Below are 23,217 nucleotides of genomic sequence, written 5' to 3'. Positions count from 1 at the left end.
GTTTTGGAGGGTTGTTTCCCCTTACTAGATATGAAGGACTGATGACTGCTTTCTGTTTTTATATTATTATTTGCTCTATTATTGTTTACTACTGGAATAGTGGCCAGATTATTCCAGGCATAGAAATATTTTTAAACTAAAGACTACAATATTTTCAAATTACAATAAAGGTCTCCTAGAGGCTGGGAGTATGACTAGGTGGTAGGGCATTTGACTGGCATGCACAAGCACTGTAAAAGAATAAAAAATACAAATAAACAACATCTTTAAAATAATAACTACGGGGTCACCAAAATGCTAATTTTGGATTACTCTGTAATCATTTTATTGATTTTTGTTTATAAGTGAAGAGGTCTAATGGGTTCTTTAACTTTGATCAGACAAAATTAACACAGTTTGTACAAGGAAAGCATAACTTATCATGGATATTCAAATCTCCTTCAAAACAGAATAATAAAACGTTAATCAAGTGAGGTACTGTGACATGATTCCAGCCTCAAGTTCACTCATATAAAATGTTCACAGGGGGGCTGGGGATTTAGCTCAGCGGCAAAAGCGCCTGCCTGGCAAGTGCAAGGTCGTGAGTTCGGTTCCCGGTACCGGAGAAAAACCAAAAAAAAATAAAAATAAAATAAAATGTTCACAGAACAACCTTTCAAGAGTCTGAAATTAATTTAACAATACTTTCCTCTTATAACCGTAGGGTATGTTTATATTTACTAAAATAATGCTATCAATTTTAATAAGTTAACTTATAAAAATTAAGGACTGCAGGATCTGCTCCCTGTAATCCTTGCCGATCTTTGTTCTCAAAATAAAAATTGTGAAGAACATTTTCATTGTGTTTTGCATAGCACAAAGCAGTAGCTCTTTGTCAACTAAAATTTTAATTTGAAATGACTCAGTAAGCTGCAATTTTTCTTTTTAATTTCTGGCCTAATGCAAAGAAAGAACAGTTGCCTACATACTTGGTGATCATTAACTGTCATCTGCCATAGCTAAAAATAGTGTCAGCTCACATTCCTTACATGCAAAAGTCATCCTATTACATTTTGCCTCAAATCATACTCTTATTGAAGCTCTTCCTTGAATAGCTTGTTCAAGTTAAGTTTCAATTTTAAGTCGTGGCTGGGGGGGCGGGGTGAACTAATTAGTCCTAAAAATACTAGAAGGTCAAGGAAGAGCTGGCAGAAAAACATGGACTTTTGAAGCACAAATAAAGAGAAAATTTTCTTCAATAAAGTCAAATGAAGAATGAGAAAGGCAGTTACAGAGGAAATTAATAAATACATAATAAATATTAGAATATTAAAATTCAATTATTTTTCACCAGCACAATCTTAACAAATAGCTATGTTATTAGGAACTGTTAATCAAATTCTTGCCAAATGACATGAAAAGTGACTAGAATTCAGAATGGATCATTTAGCACACAGTAAACTTTCAGCTGTACACAATAAGCATTTATCTGGCAAATAAATGGCAGGTGAAGGTCCAGGAAAACGACCTATAGAACAGGAATGCTTAGTTTTTTCTTCAAAGACTAAGAAAAGCCTGAGTCTTATTTCTTCATTTACCATCAGTGCAACCTTAGTAGATCAGTTAACTTCTTTCCCATGTGTAAAATTAGAAAAGTGATATCCACCTAAGAAGTTATCTGAAATGGAAGGAAATTTCACATTTGGAAATGCTTGCTGAACTGAACACACTAAATATAAAGATAATACTGAAAGAGATAAGGTCAAGTAGGGAAATCAAACATTAAATGTAATGCTTAACTAAGCCCTAAATTTTTAAGGATTAGTTCAATTTTCCCTAAAAGCATTGTTAACTTGGGTTCAGCTGATGGCTACTTACTACTAGTAGTATTGCTACAAAGGATCTCAACCAAATACTTGACTAAACCGTACCTCTATTGCTATCTCCTATTCCTCTGGAGTTTTTAAAAGGTACATATAGAACTTCAGGCCTCTGCCTCTTTCATCATTAAATCTTTCCAGTATTACTCCAGACAACATGATAGTGCTTTCATCAATTACATACATCTGAGGATAAAACATTTTACATAACAGCATAAAGAACAAATAGCAGAATTCCCACACTTGTCTATTCTGTAATAATTTAGTAATTCCCTACTATGAACAAGGCATTGCCGTGTATACACTTTCTGTAATGACAACTCTACAAAGTATTATCTGTATTTTATACATGAGGCAACTGAGGCTCATGCAACCATTATTAAATTGTGCAAGGTACAAACTGAAATTCAGGTTTTACTATGAAGATCTCACTTTTTCCATCATGTATGCAAACTGAAGTTTGCTTTTTAACTGACTTGAAAAAGTCAAATAATGTTTTGGCCTTAGTTTAAATAATTAAAATAAATTTACTAAAACATGAGCAGTTGAGACCAAATATTTCAGTAATATCAATTCAATAATAAGCGAATTTAAATTGTAAATGACTTTAATTATAAATTTATTTTCTAGAAGCAATTTCATTGTCCTCCACTTTGAAAATAATAAAGCCACAACTAAAAATGTAACTTATAATTACATAAACTATAATAAATGAAACTATAAAAGGAAATAGGCAAATTGAAAAGGATAGAAAAATCTTTAACAATCACAAAAGAAACCAACTAAAAAACTAAAAGGCAACTAAAACACAAAAAGGGCCTTTCTAGAAAATAATTTCCAGTAGAAAGGGTATAAAGCCCAGTATGCACAGTTTTTACTTTATGATAAACTAATCCTACAGCAAGACTACGTTTTGAATACTATTCATGAGAACACAGGCATTTACAATTAAAACTGTTTCTAATACTGAGTATGCTCTCATACATACAGTCCTTTCCTACATACTAAAATTATAAGATAACTTGTGATGTTTTAAAAATTCATTCTAGTTCTCTAGTAATCAACAGTATCTGAGGAGAACAATGAGATACCCTTAATATTGTGAAATGGGTCCCTGCAATTAGGAAGTTGCACCGGGCAGCAAATCTTCATAACACATACACTCGACAATCAACCTCAAAATTAATCCAAGCCTATAAACTCTGCACCAATCATCTAAATATCTTGCCATGTAAAACAATACAAATTAACCATAGTGCAACATGGCAAATATTCCCACTAGCAATGTAAAATTTCATAAAGTTATTATTGAATGATGTTAGAGAATTGCTCTGAAGAAAAAGACTGATGACCTATTGGCCCTTCTAAACAGATGAAGCTCACTTCAAGAAATAAAAAGAAGAACCTAGAACCTTAAGTAAAACCCTTGAACTTTTGGTTTTTTTGCCAAGGACCACTGTAAATGATCCCCTGCGAAACTCAGTCATAAAGATGCCATTTTATACTACCATGTAATTTTGTGGCAAAAATGACACTCCCCCAAAGCCAGACTTACCCTCTATTTATTCTAAGAATTTATATGAACAGCTGTGATGGTAAACTGAATTTTGTTAGGAACAGACTAAACTTAATTTCCTAACTGTTGGTTTCGTTTCATGATACAGTCATAATTTTCCCTCTACTATTTGGCGCAGAATTTGGGTTCACAAATAGTGGTCTCCTTCCCTAATTATCATCAAGTAAAAACGCAGGAAGTAAAAAATAACAATGGTTATCTGTTGCCTCTAGAAATAATCCACATCTCTGTAAGACAGGAAAGAGATTTGATGAAGTGCCACATACGCCTCACTTTTCACAAATTTACAAAATTTTCAAAAGCAGAGCAGAAAATAATTCTAACTCTTACTTCCAAACTTTATAAACCATGACAACTTTTCCTTCACAGGAAAATCCACACACTTAATTCCATTTTCTTGAAGGCAAAGCTAAATATCTTCTCTTTAAGTATGTGCTATCTACAAATTCCAAGTCAGTCACTTTCCATACCTGCACAAACTTCAACAATCTTGTAAAGATTTAAGTAGAAAAAGTAAAACAGTGTACATACACCAATGAAGAGCTGTAATTCTTTTTAGGAAGTCTGTAGTCTTGAGAGTGGCAATTTCTAAATCTACCCAGGGACAGGTATCATTAATATTTGATAGATTTGTGGACTTTAAATTGGTTTTAACTACTAAACTAAGAGCTACATAGAATACAATGGTAGCGATATAGTACTTGAAGAATAACACAGTAATATTTTGGTATCTATCATATCTCACACACATACCTAAGTGGTAAGCTTGAAAGCTATGAGGCAGATGAAATACACACATACAGACACACACACACACACACACCCCTACCCCCAGTAATAAACCAGGTCTTACCCACAATAAAACAGAAATAATCAGAAAATTTGGTTTCAAAACACTGCTCCACAATGCACGGAACAGCACTAGCTAAATTAAATTTTACAACATCCTTTACCCAAATGCAACGAGATAAAGATGACGTGAATAAAGGAAACCTAGGGATACCCAGAGAAAAAATAGGATTCTATTCATTGCTTAAGCATTCTTCCTACATTCAAGCATGTAATATAATCCTTAAAGTCTAAGAAACTGTACCCCTGGACAGGGAGTTCCCACTTGGCTTAATGTTTTAACAGCACTAAACTGCTAACTACATCTACCTTCTTCCAATAGACTACAGTACTGCCTCTTTTACAGCACAGTGAGGATCATACAGAAATAAATGTATACCTTGTTCAATAAGATACCACGGACTGAATGAATAAAATATCAAAACATGAGTAATTTTAGCTTTTATATTTTTCAATCTTTGGTTTGTAGCTCAAGTACAAATCAAACTTTAAATAAAAAGGCCTCATACCACAAACCATGTGTTCCTGAGCAAATTATTTAGTTTTGTTGCTTTCCTAGTTGGAGTAACTATTAAGAGGTAGTATTTGTAGATATAACCTAAAAGTTTTGAATTTATGAATGTTAAGCTACTTTACTGCCCTTTCAAGAAGAGATAGCAAACGCCTTTTCTAATTTCTCCCATTTGAAAAATGATTTAAACTTTTTTTTGCAAAACTGTATGTGGCAGGATCCAAGTCCAAGAGTAAACCTAGATAAACTCAGAATCCTCAAGGAGACCCAGTGATAAAACTACCATTTCTGCCTCCAAGGAATTTATAAGCGTGCGCTCACACGCTCGCTCACACACACACACACACACACACACACACACACACACACGTGAAAACCAAGAGAGGGGTGTTCTAAGAAACACTGGACTATCTCTAGTTGGGAAGACTGGATCTTTGACACTACTGCGTGGACTAAATGGTAAGAAAGGGCATTCTGGGCAGAAAGGAAATGCAAATATTAGAATAGGCATATTTATGGAACAATTCCTTTACTGTGGCCTGAGACTGGGAGTGACAGGAGATGAGGCTTTCTTTTAAAGGTTGGGACTTGGGCCACGGACCCAGTGATAAAACTTCGTAAAAGCCCAGGACAGACAATATGAATTGAACTTGGAAAGTAAAGGCAAGTCCCTTCAGTACCATAATCCAAACTACACATTAAGAAGATTAATTTTAATTTGCTGTGACACATGAGGATTTAGTGAAAGGAGTTCTGGTGAAAAACTAGGAGTACCCAGATTGGGGTAAACAAGAAAACAGGCTATTTCTACCCATGTTCTTGTCCCTATCCACAGAAGACTCTAAATTCTGTTCCCTCCATGTATAGAAAGGATGTGTACATTTACTCTTTTTTAAATACAAACCTGGCTTGAAAATGACAGTTATCGTAGGAAGAGTTAAAAGTCATCAGAAATGCACACTATTTAATCATAATCATGATTTCTTGACACTCATGGCTTAAAATAATAATCTATACAGTCTTTCTGAAGAGCAGTTTTGCAACCACATCCAAAGCCTAGCTACTGTAATCCAGCAATTGGGAAATAATAAAAAATAAGTACATTCAATTTATTTTAGCATTGTTTCTTTTTTCTTTTTTTTTTTTTTTTTGGTACCGGGAATTGAACTCACCACTTCATGCTTGCTAGGCAGACGCTGTGCCCCTGAGCTAGATCCCCAGCCCCTAGCATTTTTTACAGTTGCAAAACTTTAGGGGATACCTTATTTAACTATTTGGGATTAATAATACATACTGAGAAGTACTGCTGTCATTAAAATAATTTAGGAGAGTTCATGAACAAAAACCAAACTGCACAGGAAATACTTCAAAAAAAATCAACAACTGGGATGTCATCTTACTGAAAAGATTTTGCACATCAAAAGAAATCACCAACAGGGTGAAAAGAAAACCCATGAATTGGGAAAGAATTTTAGGGGGGATTTAGCTCACCGGCAAAGCTCCTGCCTGGCAAGCGCAAGGTCGTGAGTTCGGTTCCCGGTACCGGAGGAAAAAAAAAAAAAAAAAAAAAAATTCCAGAAAGAATTTTAGCCAAACGTCCCTCAGACAAAGGACTCCTGTTTAGAACATATATAAAGAATTTTAAAAAAAAAAATCAGGCCCTCAAAATTCGAAGACTCAGTACAAAAGTGGGCATCTGAGATGAATACACACTTCTCATATAAGAAATACAAATGGCAAATGAACACATGAAAAAATGTTCAACATCATTAGTCATTCGAGAAATGCGAATTAAAACAACACTGAGATTCCATCTCATCCCAGAAAAAATGGCTATCATCAAGAAATCAACAGTAACAAATCCTGGAGGGGCTGTGGGGAAAAAGGAACCCTTCTCCACTTTTGGTAGGAGTACAGACTGGTGAAACCACTGTGGAAATCAGTCTGGAGATTCCTCAGTAAACTAGGATTAGAGGTCCCATTCAACCCAGCTGTTCCCCTCCTGGGTATTTTTCCAGAACTGAGAATATCATACCACAGCAATATAGTTACACCCATTTTTATGGTTGCACAATTTGTAATAGCTAAATATAGGTAACAACCCAAATGTCCATCAGCTGAGGAATGGATAAAAAAGATGTGGTATTTTTATGCAATGGAGTATTACTCAGGTATAAAGAAAGGTAAACTGGAGGCTTTTTATAGGTACATGGACGCAACTAGAGACCATACTCATTAGTGAAATAAATCAGATTCACATGTGGAAACATCATATTCCCTCCCTACTATAAGAACCAGAAAGGGTAAATACGACTTGAAAGGTGCAATAGATATTGTGAAAGGGAGAAGAAACTGCTCAAATAGGAAGGACCAACTGGGATGAAAGTGGGGAGAGGGAGAAGACAGAAGAGGGGAAAAATATGTTTATGTATACACAGGATAGCTACAATAATTGTACTAGTAATGTCGGTTGGTTTATCAAAAGAACTGTTAATGTGTAATTGTTTGATCAATCTTGCATGCTTATATCTAGTTGTGCAACCATTTTGAAGATGACATTAGGTAATATAACAACCATTGGTAATATCCTATCACCATGTTTTGAAATTCTGTATCATTTTTGTTGTTCTCTATGCTGTTTATGTATTTGTTTTTGTTATTTTGGGTTTTTTCTTTTCTCTTGAACATAAAAAACAAAATTTATATGTATATACAAAGATAGCTGGAATAGGTGTATTGCTGATGTCTGTGGTTTACTGAGAGGAACAGTTAATGCTTAAAATTTTCTTTTGCTTGACTAATTTTGCATGCTTGAATTTGGTAATCACAATGACTGATCTTAAAACAACAATAGGCAGTATAAGAACCATTGTTGAACTCCTACCATCTTGTATGGTGAAGCTCTGCATCATTTCCAACTTTTTTTTTTTTAATTACTTGTTACTGTCTTTGATTATTCGATCAATCTTACATTCTTATGTCTGGTGGAATAAGCAACTTCGTTGAAGACAACAGTATGCAGTGTAGCAACCACTGTTAATTCGTATCATTATGTTCTGAGGTCATGTATCATTTTTGTTGTTTTTGTGTTGTTTTGATTTTTTCTTCGTTGTTGTTTTGTTAGTATTTCTAATTTTTAAAATAAAAAAATGTAGATTGTTTTTAAGATAGGAAGACTTTTCCCTCTGAAGAAAGATTACAGATGTGCCAATAACCACCCAATACGTACACTCTGTTAAAAATATACCCCCAAACCATTCTGTGATGTTTGCTCTTCTACAGACCTTCTAAATTTTCTACAGCATATATATATATTTATATATATATATACACACATATATAGTTTTGCCATATGTAACCAGTAAATCTAGAAGAAACATCTAATGATATGTCTGCCTCTAGGTTCTTCTCCCACTGCTGTCAAGTTATGTTTATCCAGCTTATCAGTTCTTAGGTTTTCTCCACACCCATTTTTCAAACATGCTATTACTTATCACTCCAACTTCTAAAGGCTCTTTATTTCATCTATAATAAAATTCAAAATCAGTGTCTTCTGTAATTTGGCACATAGTATCTTTTCATAAAAACCAGAGAACTTCAAAACTGGAACCCTACAAATCCCACCAACAAGGAAACACTGAGGAATAAAAAATAAAAAGGGTGAGTTTCTTATTATCATGGCTCAAATCAAAAATATACCAGAATTTGAAATCCTAGATTACTGTCTCCCAATTCTGTCTAATTATAAGATAAATTACACCAGGATGCTTAATATACAGATTGCCAGGTCCTACAAAATCTGATGTGGTAGGTTAGGACCACAGGAATCTGTATTTTTTAAGAAACATGAGGTGATTTCTATTCAGAGAAGTTTGAGGGAACCTGACCTAAATCTTCTAAGTCTTCTATATTCTTTGACCACATCCATCTTATCTTTCAATTACTGTCCTATATATCCTTCTATCCAGAAAGTTCTATTTGCTGTCTTACCTCTTTAGGGTTTATATCATCCTACCACCATCCCCCCAAATGATCAAGCCTCCCTATCCAAATTTTCCCTTTCTTGATCCAAGCTTTCCACATAACCTCAGAAATCAGATACCATGAAAATTTCTTAAGTATTCTGCAAAGGAACCATAGAAAATATGAATATATAATAGAACACGCACTGTTAACTACTAGCCTTAACCTAAAGAGATAAAATGTCTCTAAAAATTTGACCCTAAATACATTTTTAAAGTTTACATACACCCTGTATTAGGGTTCTTCTACTGTCATGTACTTCAAAAAATAAGGCAAAACTCATTTCATGGTAGCTTTGGCTTGTCAGTGATTTTCAATTTATATTTTACTCCGTAAGCCAACAGTGTTAAAATGAGCTGCTAATAAAACGCTAAAATATAATTTAACCACTCAATCACACAAAAGCAAGTGAAGTTGGTTTACTGACCAAAACAGCCAAGGAGAAGAACCTGAAAAATATTGGGCTATTCTACTTATATACAAAATGAGGCTCCCTAGATATTCAAGAATACTGTAAAACTGTTTGTATGTATATATGTATACATACAATCTTTCTTCTGTCTTAAACATCCCTAAATTAGCAAAGTACTTAAGAATTATTAAATGGTCTAAGAAATTAATACTGAGGTAAAAAGTGACTTTTCACCTATTTTTAAAGGTTGTATTTATTATCACTAGTATCATTTTTATTTATCAAAATCTAGTGTTACCCTATCTTTCACTTTTAATGCTGATAGTTAGAAAGATAAAGATGAAAACATTCTTTTCTTCATTAAATTCGTATGTGAGAAAACCATAAAGATAAAAAGCCAAAGGTATACTGTTTTCTACTTTCTTAAATATAAAACTTTTCTGTTGTCTCAATATGAACTCAATTTTAAACTCACCTTTTCCCCACTTTCTTTAGTCAACAGTTTTTAAAAGGACATTGTGAAAGTTACTATAATTAGCTCAAAATAGTGCTTTTAAGAAATTAGCCCCATTCTGCTAATAACATTTTAAAGAATTATAAAACCTGAATGTAACCAGAAAAAACTTCCTTGTGTGGAATGTCTATTTCGGCTACTTAAAAATAGCTCTAATAATTTACGAGACAACTTACTCTGTGTGATCAGAGATATAATGCATCATCTTTTCATTAAAAATGGCATTTAACCATCTACATAATAAAATACTGCTAAGTTCTTCATTACAGTCAATATTTCACCACTCACAGGTTTAAATTCTTATACAACAATCCACTGAGATTTGAAAGGATCTGGGCTTTCAAGGGGGAGGAAAGGGGATCAGGATGACCGGCTGGTTATTACAAGGACAAACGTTAGTGAGTTTAAATACAGATTTGCATTTCAAACTACATTTGAATGATTTCAAGATACACAAAAATAGAATTAAAAGGCAGCTGAAAATTTTTAACGGCTCAAGTCAGATTTTCAAAGAAAAAAGGCTTATTGCAAATGCGGTTATCTTGCTACCTACAAACCTTTGGATAGAATTTCAACCACACCAAGCTTTTTTTAAAATAGTCACAGAAAATATGTCATCATGGAATACGACGACAGTTGTATATATTTATCACACCAACGTGAGCAACAAATGAAATACATTAATTAGACCTATACTGTTTACAATATGCAAAATTAGAGAGTAAAACCTACAAAATAAGACTGAAAAGACTAAACTGAAGACCAAGGAAACAGGACAGCATGACATTTTCTAGTACACAACCAACTGTAAAAATAGATCAGAAAACTGTTTTAATCCTTTAGCCTTAAATCTTTCATAGGTTTCATTTTCAGTCCCAAATATATCTAAATTGTAAAGCTTACTCATTGAAATACATTACTGGTTACACATAAAAACTGAATAAAAGATTAAAAGCAGATATACCCTTGTCTTTCCAATTTTTCTTCTGACCGTCCATCTCTTGTCACAGTCTGCCCTCCAGCTGTAATTATCAATTATGCATACCAACAGAAAAGCTGTAACGGCAAAAATCTAGTCCCTGAGACATGAAATATCCGTTTCCTCAACCAAAGCCTGCAGTCTCCTCTGCTGCACAACTGCAGCAGGGCTGAAGTCACCTGACGTCTTCTGGGTGTGGAGCAGTCTGACGCAGTGCAATCTGTAACTAGGCTACTAATACTCGGGCATTAATGCCTTCCTTCTATCTGTTTATTGTTCTGGTCATTTGCTTGTTGCTCATGCCAAACAGAGCTGCATTTGCAGGGGAAGGGGCAGACTGTTACAAGATAGAGTTGTTTTTTCAACAGAGCTAATAACTAAATATATTTGAAATGGACATAAAGCCATATGCATGCTTTAGTCTTTCTTTTTGCCTTTTTTTACAGATGCTTGGATCGTGAGTTTTCAGTTTCTCTGAAACTCTAAAAATCAACAATAACCTGCTAAGATAAAAATGGACTGATCCAAAGGATAAGAGCTTAAATTTCAAGCTTGAGAAATGCTTAGTCTCTTCTTACTCTCTCCTAAGTTTATTAAGACTTAAAACATTCGGCATTTTGCACCTTTTTAAAGGCAGCAGCAGAAAATCAAAGTAAAATTGTTCATTAAATATGTATTACTTTAACAGATGTTTCAATTTCAGAATCTAATCTTTTTTTTCTCTTTTACAATTATAGAAATCCAAACACACAGAAACATACACTTACCATCTGCTCCAATTCAATCCTTTTAATAATACTTATTAGATACTGTGCAGATATTATTAATGCAGCCTTAGCTTAGGAAGAAATATTCACATGCTATAATTATATCATTTGCCTTGGGAAATAGATATGAGCAAATCAAAATTTTGCTAAACTTCAAAATAAATCTATTTATAGCATTTCTAAAACTTGTTCAAATGTATAAAACTGGCATTCAATTCAGTGCAGAATATTGTCTTTATTAATGTCCCACCACTAGTGTATCTGATGCTAATATCTCCAGTAAATAATGACAAATCAGAATATCTGAAATGCATGGTGTAACAAAATACTGTATGTACCCTATATAGAAAAGTATGTATCTTGAGACTGTGGCTACACTAAGATAGACATTTTTTCTGAACTCCTATAAAACTATAGGCTACAAACCTTGCAAATTCCTTAATATCCAAAGTGGCCTAAATACCAATGACTCACTTCTTTTCCTATCTGTTCTCCAGCTCCAATTTTAAACAAAGGAAAGTCATTTTTAGAAGAGAGTCCTGTGGTATTCTCAGTGCAAGAATTAATATTTCACTTTAAACTTTAGTCACTGAATCCATGAATATTTGAGAAACTTGTCTCCAAGTCACATCCTGGCTGAAATTATGTGGGCATCTTCACACAACAGTTTAGAACCCCAATCTGTTCAGTACAATACTCCCAAATAGTACCTTCTCAAGAGTTCCTTTACACTGAAGACCAAAGGCTGGGAGTATAGCTTAGTATGGAAAGCTTGCCTAGCATACTAAAGGCCCTGGGTTTGATCCCAGCACTGCAAAAACACAACACAAAGCAATAGCAACAGCAACAGCAACAAAAAACCTGGAAGGCCAATAACACCATGTGAATGAATTACTAAAAACAGCTCTCAAAAACGATTTTCAAGCTATAGATTTCTATTAGGAGAAAAAAAGATTTCTGCAGAAAAGGCATTTAACATTAGTAACTATTCAGATCTTTTGTGTATTTGATTTATTTTGCCGAGCATGGTGGCACATGCCTACAATCTCAGCACTCTGAGAAACTCAGAGTCTCACAGAGTGAGACTCACAAATTCAAGCCCAATCTGGGCAATTTAAAAAGACCCTGTCTCAAAATTTTAATAAATCATAGAGATGTACAAAATATGAAGGCCCCAAGTTCAACCCCCAGTACCCGGTATACACATACTGAGAATGCCCAGTGTGCAACGATGCAGTCACTCATCTAACCGTTAAAAATAATAGTGCCCTTGGCAGATTAAAAATTCAAAAGAAACACCCTTAAACTCGGTAAACATTTCAACCCTGCATAGTTCTTTTAATTATTATAGTCTTTACAATGTATGCTGTTAAGTACGCAGGGTAAACTAGCTCATGGAAATCAACTGATATTCTGCTCATTTTGTTCTCAAAAAGTTTTAAAACTATAGAGTTTTCAATTTGGTTACCTAAGCATGAAAGCGCTTAAATTTGAAAAGGTAATGAGACAAAATTTTTATACTTACGGATCCTATTTTCACTAAACCTCCATCTAACAGGTTAAATAAAGGGCATAAATCTGTTTAAAACTTATCATTATTTTCTTCAAATATCTATTATTTTAAAAAATGAAATCCTGCAAAATGACACCTTGAGATAGGACCTTATTTTCCCTTAGAAGTAAAGGTTCCCAAAGCAGAAGCTACAGAAGACTCCTTTATTTTTTATGCAAGTAAATAAAAGTCCTGCTGTCTAAGTCCTGCTGCATATACCGGGAAAGGGAATAATGAGGAGAGGGTGACAGTATTACCCTTTTGCTAATGCGAAGATCTGTCTTACAAAGAACTTTTGCAATAGAAGTTCAAAAGTGCATACTTAACAGCTTCCCACTGTTCAAGATTCATTATCCCCTGTAGCCTCTCCTGAGAACTACAAAAACCAAAGATAAAGATCGTTCCAGTCCTTTACAAAGTACTATGCTCTATGATTACTTCCTACTAAATTTGAATTTACACTTCCTACTAAAGAATAAAAAATTTCTGAATTCTAAATTCTCAGAAAGTCTGTGTGTGTCTGTGTGTGCATGTTTAGTTTGTACTGCCGAACTCCAGAAAAATTCCAATTTTTGTTTTGCCTTACTATCTTTACTATGTTTAAATACATGGGAAAGAATAGTCATTTGTATAGAAAGTGCTACTCTCTACATTAGAAATTACACATGTACTGTCATTCTTGATAGTGAAACTTCTAGCCACAGAAAACAAACCTTTTTGTTAATTTGGAACAATTACAGCTTCATAGTTTTAAACTTATTTCAAACTTTATTCTGAACTACACAAAGGTGGGAAGTACATTCTTCCCTACTGAGAGTTATTAAGCAATTAAAAAACCCTACCATGTGTTGTAATATAATGCCCCCTATGGACTAAATAGCAGAACACTACTGAAATCAATCTAAGAAAATGGAGGAAGATTTTAATCTACAAAATGAATGACAATACAACCTAAAGTGACAGAAAAATGAGTATTTTTGAAGTCTATAAACAATTTCACATCTGCTAAAATGAGTACTAAAATTCATAAAGAAACTGACAGTCATACTATGAGAACTGAATAAATGCTGCTGTTGACAATCTAAAATACATAGTCCTAAAGGTTCAAAGCATTTCTAATTCAAAATTCAAAAACTAAGTCATTGGGCTATGAAGCAGGCCTTCTAAAACTTAAGTTTGCATTAAAATACAAAGATATGAGAAAATCTTGAGGTCACATCAAAATGTTTATATAGCATGATTCAAGCATTTGATTCAGTACGAAGTCAAAATTCAAAATTATTTTTAAAGTCTTGTAAGAGTAAAACACATACGTAGCTCACCAAATGCCTCTGTCCAACTGAAAAAACTAAATCCCATATGGTCAGTTATAGAGCATTCCACAGAACTGGTTTTCTATTAGCAACACTAGATGGCACCAACACCCAGTCTACAGCTGACTGTCCAAAGGATGACAGGTAGAGTATTCTCAGTTTTCTGGCCCTTCCATATGATAGTGGCCTGGCACCAGAGAACCCGATCAGAGCATGATGGTTAACAGGAAAACAACTCCACAAACAAATTGGCCGTGGTGTGAGACAAAATGATCTCTGACCAGAAACCAAACTCAATTTTAAATAGATCAGCATTAAATGTACAAACAAAAGTATAAATAATGACATGGATTTATAAAAAGTGAGTGTTCCCCAAATGTAATGGAAAATAAAAATGTTTTAGAAAATTGAGGGAAAACTGTAAAATGACAAGAGTTTGCATAATATATACATGAATGCTCATAAAACCTGGGGAAAACAGAATGACTAAGTTTAAAAATAGGCAAAAGTACAATTTACCAAAACCAAAATATAGCCAACAAATCTACCAAAACCAAAATATAGCCATTTACCAAAACCAAAATATAGCCAACAAATATACAACATATGCTCACATTCATTGATAATCAAAGATCAAAGCAGCAAGATACACTTTCACCTATCAAACTGTTAAGGTTTTTTTTAAAAAACACCAAGTATAAATTTGTGGAAACATACCTAAGAAGTCAAAAAAAAAAAAAAAAAAAAAAGCTGGGCATGGTGGCACATGTCTGTAATTCCAGCACTCTGGGAGACTGTGGTACTTGCTCTATAAATTCAAGACCCATCTAGGCAATTTAGTGATTTAGGGAAACGTTATCTAAAAATGAAAAATATAAAAGGATGAAAGGGTCAAGGATGAGCTCAGTACGAAGGTCATGAGAGGGAGGGAGGAAGTTAGTTTCTGAATTTTATACAATGTAGAATGTCATCTAAACAAAAATAGGGTCAACTGGTGATGGTAAGAAAAATGGATGTTTTCTTATTATTACAGGGTGAAAATGGTACAATTTTTCTGGTGGACAACTTTTGTCAAAACTCAAACATGTTCATATCCATTAACCTACAATCTTATAACTAGTAGTTGTGAAAAGAATTCAGATGTGTAAAACACTTATAAAGACATTAATAGTGACAGCATTATTTATAAATAAAAAAGTTAGAAATAAGACAATAGGAAGCTGACTGGTTAAATTATATCCATACTAAGGAACCTTATAAATTATGCAGCAAAATGTTTAAAAATACAGAACTGTTTGCATTATATAAAAAACTGCTAAAATATTTTTAAGCATATAAACAATGTTCAGAACATGATCCCAACTCAGTAAACACTTACACTAATGAAGGACGAACTGGAATATATTCTAAAACATTCATGGTAACAACATTGTAAGTTTTTCTATTGAAATGCTTTTCTGTATTTTTCCAATTTGTACAATGAATGTAACTCCAGATTACTGCATGAGTAGTTGCCCTAACTTCACTGACAATAGGTCTTCAGGGAAATTCCTACTATTAAAACCACTGAACATATAAAATCATGAGATCATCTGTAAAATGCTCAAAATGGAATTATTTTAACCTTACTTATCTAGTGGTATCATCTTTGATGGTACACATATATATTCTCAATCTGTACTAGGTCCACAGTAAGCTATAAATATATCTTCACTAATTTAACCAAGTCACTTTTTGAAAAAATGGTTCCTTTTATTAACAATAGTCAGGTGCCAGTTTAGTCACAATGTGCCCTTACTAACAGCCCCAGTTAAAGGCTTCTGTGGTGAGGAGGACAGAACACGAGACCTTGCTAGCTTATGCTAGGCAGGTGTTCTACCACTGAGTGCTACATTACCTATACTGAAAGTGAGGGAAAGGAGAAAGACAAAAAAGGACTAAGCCAAGTGTCTTGTAAATAAAGTCCTTGCCTATATATATTCAATCATGAGAAGGGTTATAGGAGGGGGATTTTCAAACAAATCCTGGAACTCTTTTATAAAGTTTGAAAAATCTATTATAGTGACATTAGGAAACCATTCTAGAACTAGTTTAGACATATTGCAGGATTGAACAAATGAGTAAATGTATTGGTGGTACTGGGAAGCGGGACTCTCACTATTCAAATAGACAAAGAAATGTACAAAGAAAGAGCCCTATGGAAATGGATTAGAATTACAGATATCCATGTGAACTTATCATTTCTAATGTGCTTATTTGTGTTTATTCATTTCCTAAGTTTGTCCACTTGAAGAGCTAAAATGGATAAACTTCCCCAAGTAGCATTCACACTTGATATTTAATACTTTACTATTGTGAAAATAACCTCATTCCATACGTAAAGAATTCAGGAATTCTTGAAAAATGGTTGATTCCAGGGCTGAGGCAGGGGACTTTTATTTATAAGGCAAGCCTACATTTTGTTATGGTAGAAAGAAGCGATTCCGTTGAAACCCCTCCTCCCCCAAAATAGCTGTCATGTCCTTTAGTCAAATCAAAGGTGCCCACTAAATCATATAATTTACCATCAAAATAAGTACGGCAATCAAGCACTGGGGGTGGGAGGTAAACTAGAAATTCACAATTCCACTCTTGTTCACAGGAGAATGCCAAGGGTCAACTAAATAACATGGAGATGAAAAATCCATCATTTTGCAACCACTTTGGTAAAGAATCATCAATGAACACTAAATTTAGGAAGACAGATTTTGATGGAGAACAAGATACCTGTATGGTCTTAAAGTGTAACCCACAGGATGTTTATTAATTTTAAAGGAGGAAGTGAAGCAATACTGTAGTTGTACAATGAAGAAATCAGGGACTATGTCTACCAGATAGTAAAAGTTAACTTCACCAATGAGGGCCTGAATCATTGCAAGAACTTCCCAGATGTACTACAATGAGGAGGCCTCCACATGTACAATAAAGAGAAGGAAACAACTTGAATGACCACGAATCCATAGCCTCAATCTAACCACTAAAAAACACTGGACAAGTCCAAAATAAAGAATGTTCTATTAAAGCAGAAGACATGTTTTCTAAAAAATTTTAATGTCATAAGAAATAAAAAATGGAAACATTTCCAATTAAGGCAAAAGAAACATGACAATAAACACAATGCTTGGCCCTAGACTCAATCCTATACTAGAAAGGGGAAATAAATGACATTATTAAGTGAACTAACAAAACTGGAACATGGTGTGACAGTTAAGCTGGTTCGTCAACTAGACTGGCTTGAGAGTACCTATGGTACTGGTAAAGCACACTTCTGGGTGTAGTCATGCAGAAGTGACCCTGGGCACTATAAAAGTGATTGAAAAATACAGTGAGTGTTTAAAATAAAAAACTCATTACAGTAAGAGACATTACCAAGAACAATGGAGTAATTGTTTAAAGCAAGGTGAATACTCTGAGGGGGATCAATGGCAATGCATTCTTTTTAAACAGTCATCCTATTTTTTGATCACGTGGTGAAATATTCATGGTAATTCTGTAAAATAAAAACATCACAATGTGTCCTCATCCACCCTATTCAATGGATCTGGTATGGTGCAACTTCTGGCTCCTCCCCAAAGTCAAATAACCACAGAAGATAAATATTTTTTAATCAATTCAGGGTATCAAAGCAGCCACAACAGCACAACTGAAAACACAAAAGAGAACTTCCAGAGCCGCCTTATGAAGTGGTAAGAATGAGTGTCTAAATCAAGGGAGAATATTTTTAGGAGGATTAATGGTAATGGGTCTTCTACCGTAATCAATGTTTTAAACTGAAGCATTCACTTCACTTTTTAACTAGTTCCTGGCCCCTTCCTCCCTGGCACAGTTACCCTGCCCTGCTTTCTGGCTTCTCTGAGTTTGAGCAACTTCCCCCCACCGAGGCCCTTCTGCCACGAACCCAGTCAACCACAGACTAAACTCCCTGCTCCTATGTGAACCAAATAGATCTCCTCCTTGAAGTTGTGGGGATCAGGTACTTTGTCCAAGTGATAGGAAAGTTAAATACATATGGGTAGTAATCAGAACACAGTATTGTAGCAATGTAAATTTATGAAGTGAAGAGCTATACTGTTATGAAATTTGAACTACTTAGGGATAAAATGCCAAAGGCTTAACTTATTTCAAATGGTTCAGAAAAAACAAATAAGTATTTATATATCCATAGAAAGAGAAATCACCAATGGCAAAGCAAATGGGTTAAAATGTTATGGGCAATTTCAGATGAACGATACAAGCCAATTTTTTATTTTCCCAACACTTCTCTAAAAATTGAAGTTTTTTGCAAAGAAAAAATTAACTTAAAAAAGCAATTAGCTTTAAAACAAAGAAAAACGATCCTAGATGATACCATCAGTTTTTATTCCCCTTAATTCCAGTCAAAGATAATTAGCAACTAACATAACAGAAACTCTTCTCTAGCATAGACTGGCTTTTCAGTTTAGTTGTAAATAAACCTAAATGTTCCTTTGCAATCATTCACACATGCCCTGTCTGCAAATCTATCCAAGTGCCTAACTGCATGAATCTGTTCAGATATTGACCATAACATCCATCAAGACAGAATCTGGAAAACTTTTGTCATTTTTATATAAATAAGTATATACATTTGTTTAATGATGTTTACTATCATTTCACAAAATCATCTCCTATATGAAGTTATTCATAACAATGGGGAGCCAGTTTCTTTTCAATGGTCTTATACTCACAGCTATTATACACTCATATCCCTGGATGGTCATCCCTGTGCCAAACAGAACCATGCATCAACCAACAAAAACATTTCAATTATCACGTAATAGTGCTGCCTGTCAGTCAACTAATCTTTTCAGAAGTTTCACCACCGTGGTCTATTTACAGTATACTAGAATAAATTTATGCAAGAATTAAGAGTATTTTACCTTATACCTTTGTTATTTTAAAGTGAGTGGGAAGCCAAAAAACTAAAGTGCCAATAATATATTTTAAACAAAAATGGAAAAACAAAATCATAACTCTATAGCCAAGATTTTTAAAATATTATAAAAAGAACATGAAATGCTTGGCCTAGAGAATTAAAAACTGTCTCTAAACAATGAGGTACAATGGCAGAGAAAGTGGATGGTGGTAACTAGAGATGGTGGTAACACCTTTCTCTATAGACTAGAGAAAAATCAGTGTATTTTGAGAATAAAGCTTGTTATAAACTCCTTTATCAAGAGAGGGTATAGGAAAGACTAATATTCATTTTTTCTTGTCAAATTTTACTTCAAAAAATTAATAAAGCAACAAAGTATATATCCTAATACCCTTACAAAATTAGCCTTCCCAAAATTAAAGCTGAATTCTACCTAAAAGTGGCATTTTAAGAAACAAAGTGAGCAAGTTTGAGATAATAAATAACCTGAAGAAATTAATATTTTACAACTTAATACCTATTGATGTTTTTAATGTTTAAAGGTATACACAGTAGTAAGTAAAAAGCATCCTAAGTATAATTAGGGATGTTATAAACTTTCAAGGCATTTGAAAACACAGTCTCCCTTAGTTTACTGCTCTTATTTCAGAATCCCTTGCCTCAGTACACTTTCAAGAAGAAAATGCCTTGTACCCATTACAACATATATTGCAATGTTTAGCTGTGTCCTTACAAACCTGCCTCCACCAGTAGAAAGTTTACATGAGGACAAGATTTTATCTTGTCTTCCTTGCCAAAAAGAAATCTATAGTACTTGATATAAGTACGCTAATGTAACTATTCACCTGCCTTTAACACATGCCTGTTAATAAGTTAAAGTTACATAAACCTAATCTAACCCTATTCCCTTTACAGAAAAAGAAACTACCTAATCTAACCCTATTCCCTTTACAGAAAGAAACGGTTGTCTGCGAAGATCATGTGACTGTCAGTGGTGCAGCCAAGAACACAATTCATGTAGCCATATTGTTTTTATTACATCAACAGAGTTTCTGTCCCATGCCTTGTAGGATACACACATTTTGTGCATCCAAGTAATTTTCTACTCCCTATGAGCTGCTATAACAGTTAATGTCAAAAGACTGAACTATTAAAAGATGAAGTTTAAGACTGAAATACTAATTATCCTGTTCTGATCATTGCACACTGTATATATTTACTGAATTGTCACCCTGTATCTTAAGTATGTATCATTATGTCACCTAAAAAAATTTTTTTAAATCAAAAAGAGAAATGAAAGGTTAAAACAAGGGAACAGACTGAGTAAAAAGTCATAAATAAGTTTTCTCAGAGAAAAGGCATAAATATTTCCTAAAATGAGAGTGCCCAAGCACTGCTCTTACTTTCCTCAGCCACCCCTACACTGAGCTTCCAAGGGCACTGCACCTGCTCTTCCCTTCATGCTGGCAGATTAGGCTCTAGACCCCTAGGTTTAGCAAAATCAATCTAAGAAGTAGCTGACTCCTAAAATACTGAAATTTCTGAGAGCTTCTATCTACCAGACAACTGCTAGCTTTAAGTTTTGAGAGGCAATGTTCGGGGAAGGAAGAGATTTCACAGGCATTTCAAAACTGCTCACATCGCTGCCTGTTCTTGGCCTCATCACCATATTGCACTGAGCTAAGATACACTTTCCATTTTTCCCTCTCAAAGCATTTTACTGTGCTGTGTGAAACCCTCTTTCTCCTGTGAACCTGCTCTAATGACCAACCTCTTTACTGGGCATTCCTGCCATTATCTCACCTTCACTAAAAACCTGGCTCTTCCTTGAGAATGGGGCTTTCTCTGTAGGACATCTAAATATAGGCTGCTTACTCTCCTGTACTCTACATATCTGGGAGAGGGGGAACGTCAGTACCCTCTGCTCATCAGTGCTCACTGCACACTATTACTGCAGAGCTCTTCACAGCTCCGTTTTATCATTCTGTTCTTCCTTGTTGCTCATCTACTACTGTCAGTTGCTAAGAGAACATTTATCAAACTCTTGTTCTTATTTCCTAATCATCTTACCCATCTGACATCCTGTCATCATCCCAGGAGACACCATGTCACGTGAAATGCTATTCACTCTCTCGACCTCACAGTTTACTCGACCTCACCTTGAGCAATCTGCACTCAACTCCACAGCAGGCCTGCCCTCATGGCCAAACCTTGGCTATTTATGAGTATAATCAACCTGAACTGTATTGCCCTAAAATTCTAATTAACATCCAACACCCACCTACTTAGACTCACTCACAATCCTATTTTGACCACAACATTCGGGCAGTCACATTTTATTCCTTATATCCTAACAGATTAAGTTCACAGACCTAATTTCGATCTTGAGTTCATGCATTTTCTACTCTCCACCTGTCAACTCCATTTCCTTAACTTAAATGCTATATATAGTCCATCGCTTCCAACTGCTCTTCAGCTGTTCTTCTCAATTCTCTGGACTCACTGCCCTTTCACTAGGCCCACCTAACAAAATAAAAATTTAATACAGCAATTTATTTTGTCTGAACCCACATCCAGGCTTGCTAGCACAAAGAAAAATCACCCTACCAAACAGACCACCTTTCATCCTTAACTGAGCTCTTAATACAATGCCTTTGCGTCCCTAGTCAAAGTATTTCATCTGTCTATTCCACCTATGTATGTTCCAGCTCATTTTCAGCAAACTCCTTTAAATACACATTAAGTACCCAATAATTCCCTCATTTTCTAGACACAAAACCCTAGCAATATCAATACCTACACTTTTCATATACTACAAACCAGTTTCCTCCTTCACCTGAACTCTGGAGCACTTCTCATCCCCTTGGAATCTAGGATCAGACAACCTCTCAAAACAAACAAAAACCCTCATCAGTTCCATACTTTCTCCCCCTCCTGCTTGCCAACTTGATTTGTGTTCTCAAACAAGCATTGTCAACATTTAGCGTCCACTTTGCTCTAATCCCTTTTAGTCTTCCATCTTAACACTGCCCATTCATACTACTTGCTATTTTGATACTAACATCTTTCCCTTTTTTTTCTTGAAGCCTTAACTGGCCTCTGTAGTATTTAATGTTGACCACATTATTTTACCTTTAAAGCTCTTGCTTCTCCTTAGTTTCTATCTGTAGCTTTAATTTCTATTTTTAAATCAATAGCAAATATACATGTATAGCCAAGATCTCAAGAGCCTGATATGTGTGTGTATATATATGCTATATGTCACACATATATATATCATAACTTCTTCAACATCTCATAGCCCAATACTAATGTATTTAAAACTGAATTTTTACTTTCTCCTTTTAAACGCCTTTTATTTTTTCGTGTTTCCTGTCTCAGTTTCTCACACTGCCATCCATGCATGCACATGCCAGGAGTTATCCTGGAATCATCTTTGACTTTTCCCTTTATCCTTCATGCTCATATCCTTCAAATATTAAGTCTCCATGCCCACTTGTACTACCCGAATGATCAGTCTCTCCTCTTTCTTGTAATACGGCAACTATTTCTAAATGGTCTAACAATAGCTATTACTATTTCTAATAAATAAGTACACTCAGTAAATAAAGCATAACAGCTACAGTTTTAATAGAAAAATGCCGAATTAGAATGCTAAATAATGTGTGCAAATCACTTTATGCAAACCAAGTACGTGGGAAATGTACTGTCCAAATAAAAAACAGTATTAAAACTTTTCAGAAGAATAATGACATACTACAATGTACATTTTTCTAACTAAAGAGTATGCCTAACTTTATACCTCTCATGTTCTTTATATCTCTAATGTTCTATATTAATATATTAACAGCATACTTTAGAACTGTTCCAAGATAAAAACGTATTTGAAAACATTTTAATCTCTCTTATCTTCATGCTGACAATACACT

General features: G+C 34.4%; 1 protein-coding gene across 1 annotated transcript in view; it reads right to left on the bottom strand.

Annotated features, from left to right (window-relative positions):
- The window catches only part of Rtn4 (reticulon 4), a gene marked incomplete in the record, with an annotated part of 64,493 nt that overhangs the window by 18,041 nt on the left and 23,235 nt on the right, over positions 1–23,217 (bottom strand).

Source organism: Chinchilla lanigera, unplaced genomic scaffold (genome assembly GCF_000276665.1).
Source record: "Chinchilla lanigera isolate Chin_1 unplaced genomic scaffold, ChiLan1.0 scaffold00023, whole genome shotgun sequence".
In the NCBI taxonomy this organism is placed as follows: Eukaryota; Metazoa; Chordata; class Mammalia; order Rodentia; family Chinchillidae; genus Chinchilla; species Chinchilla lanigera.
Note: the sequence above shows the minus strand (reverse complement) of the source record. Positions and strands in the feature narration are given on the sequence as shown.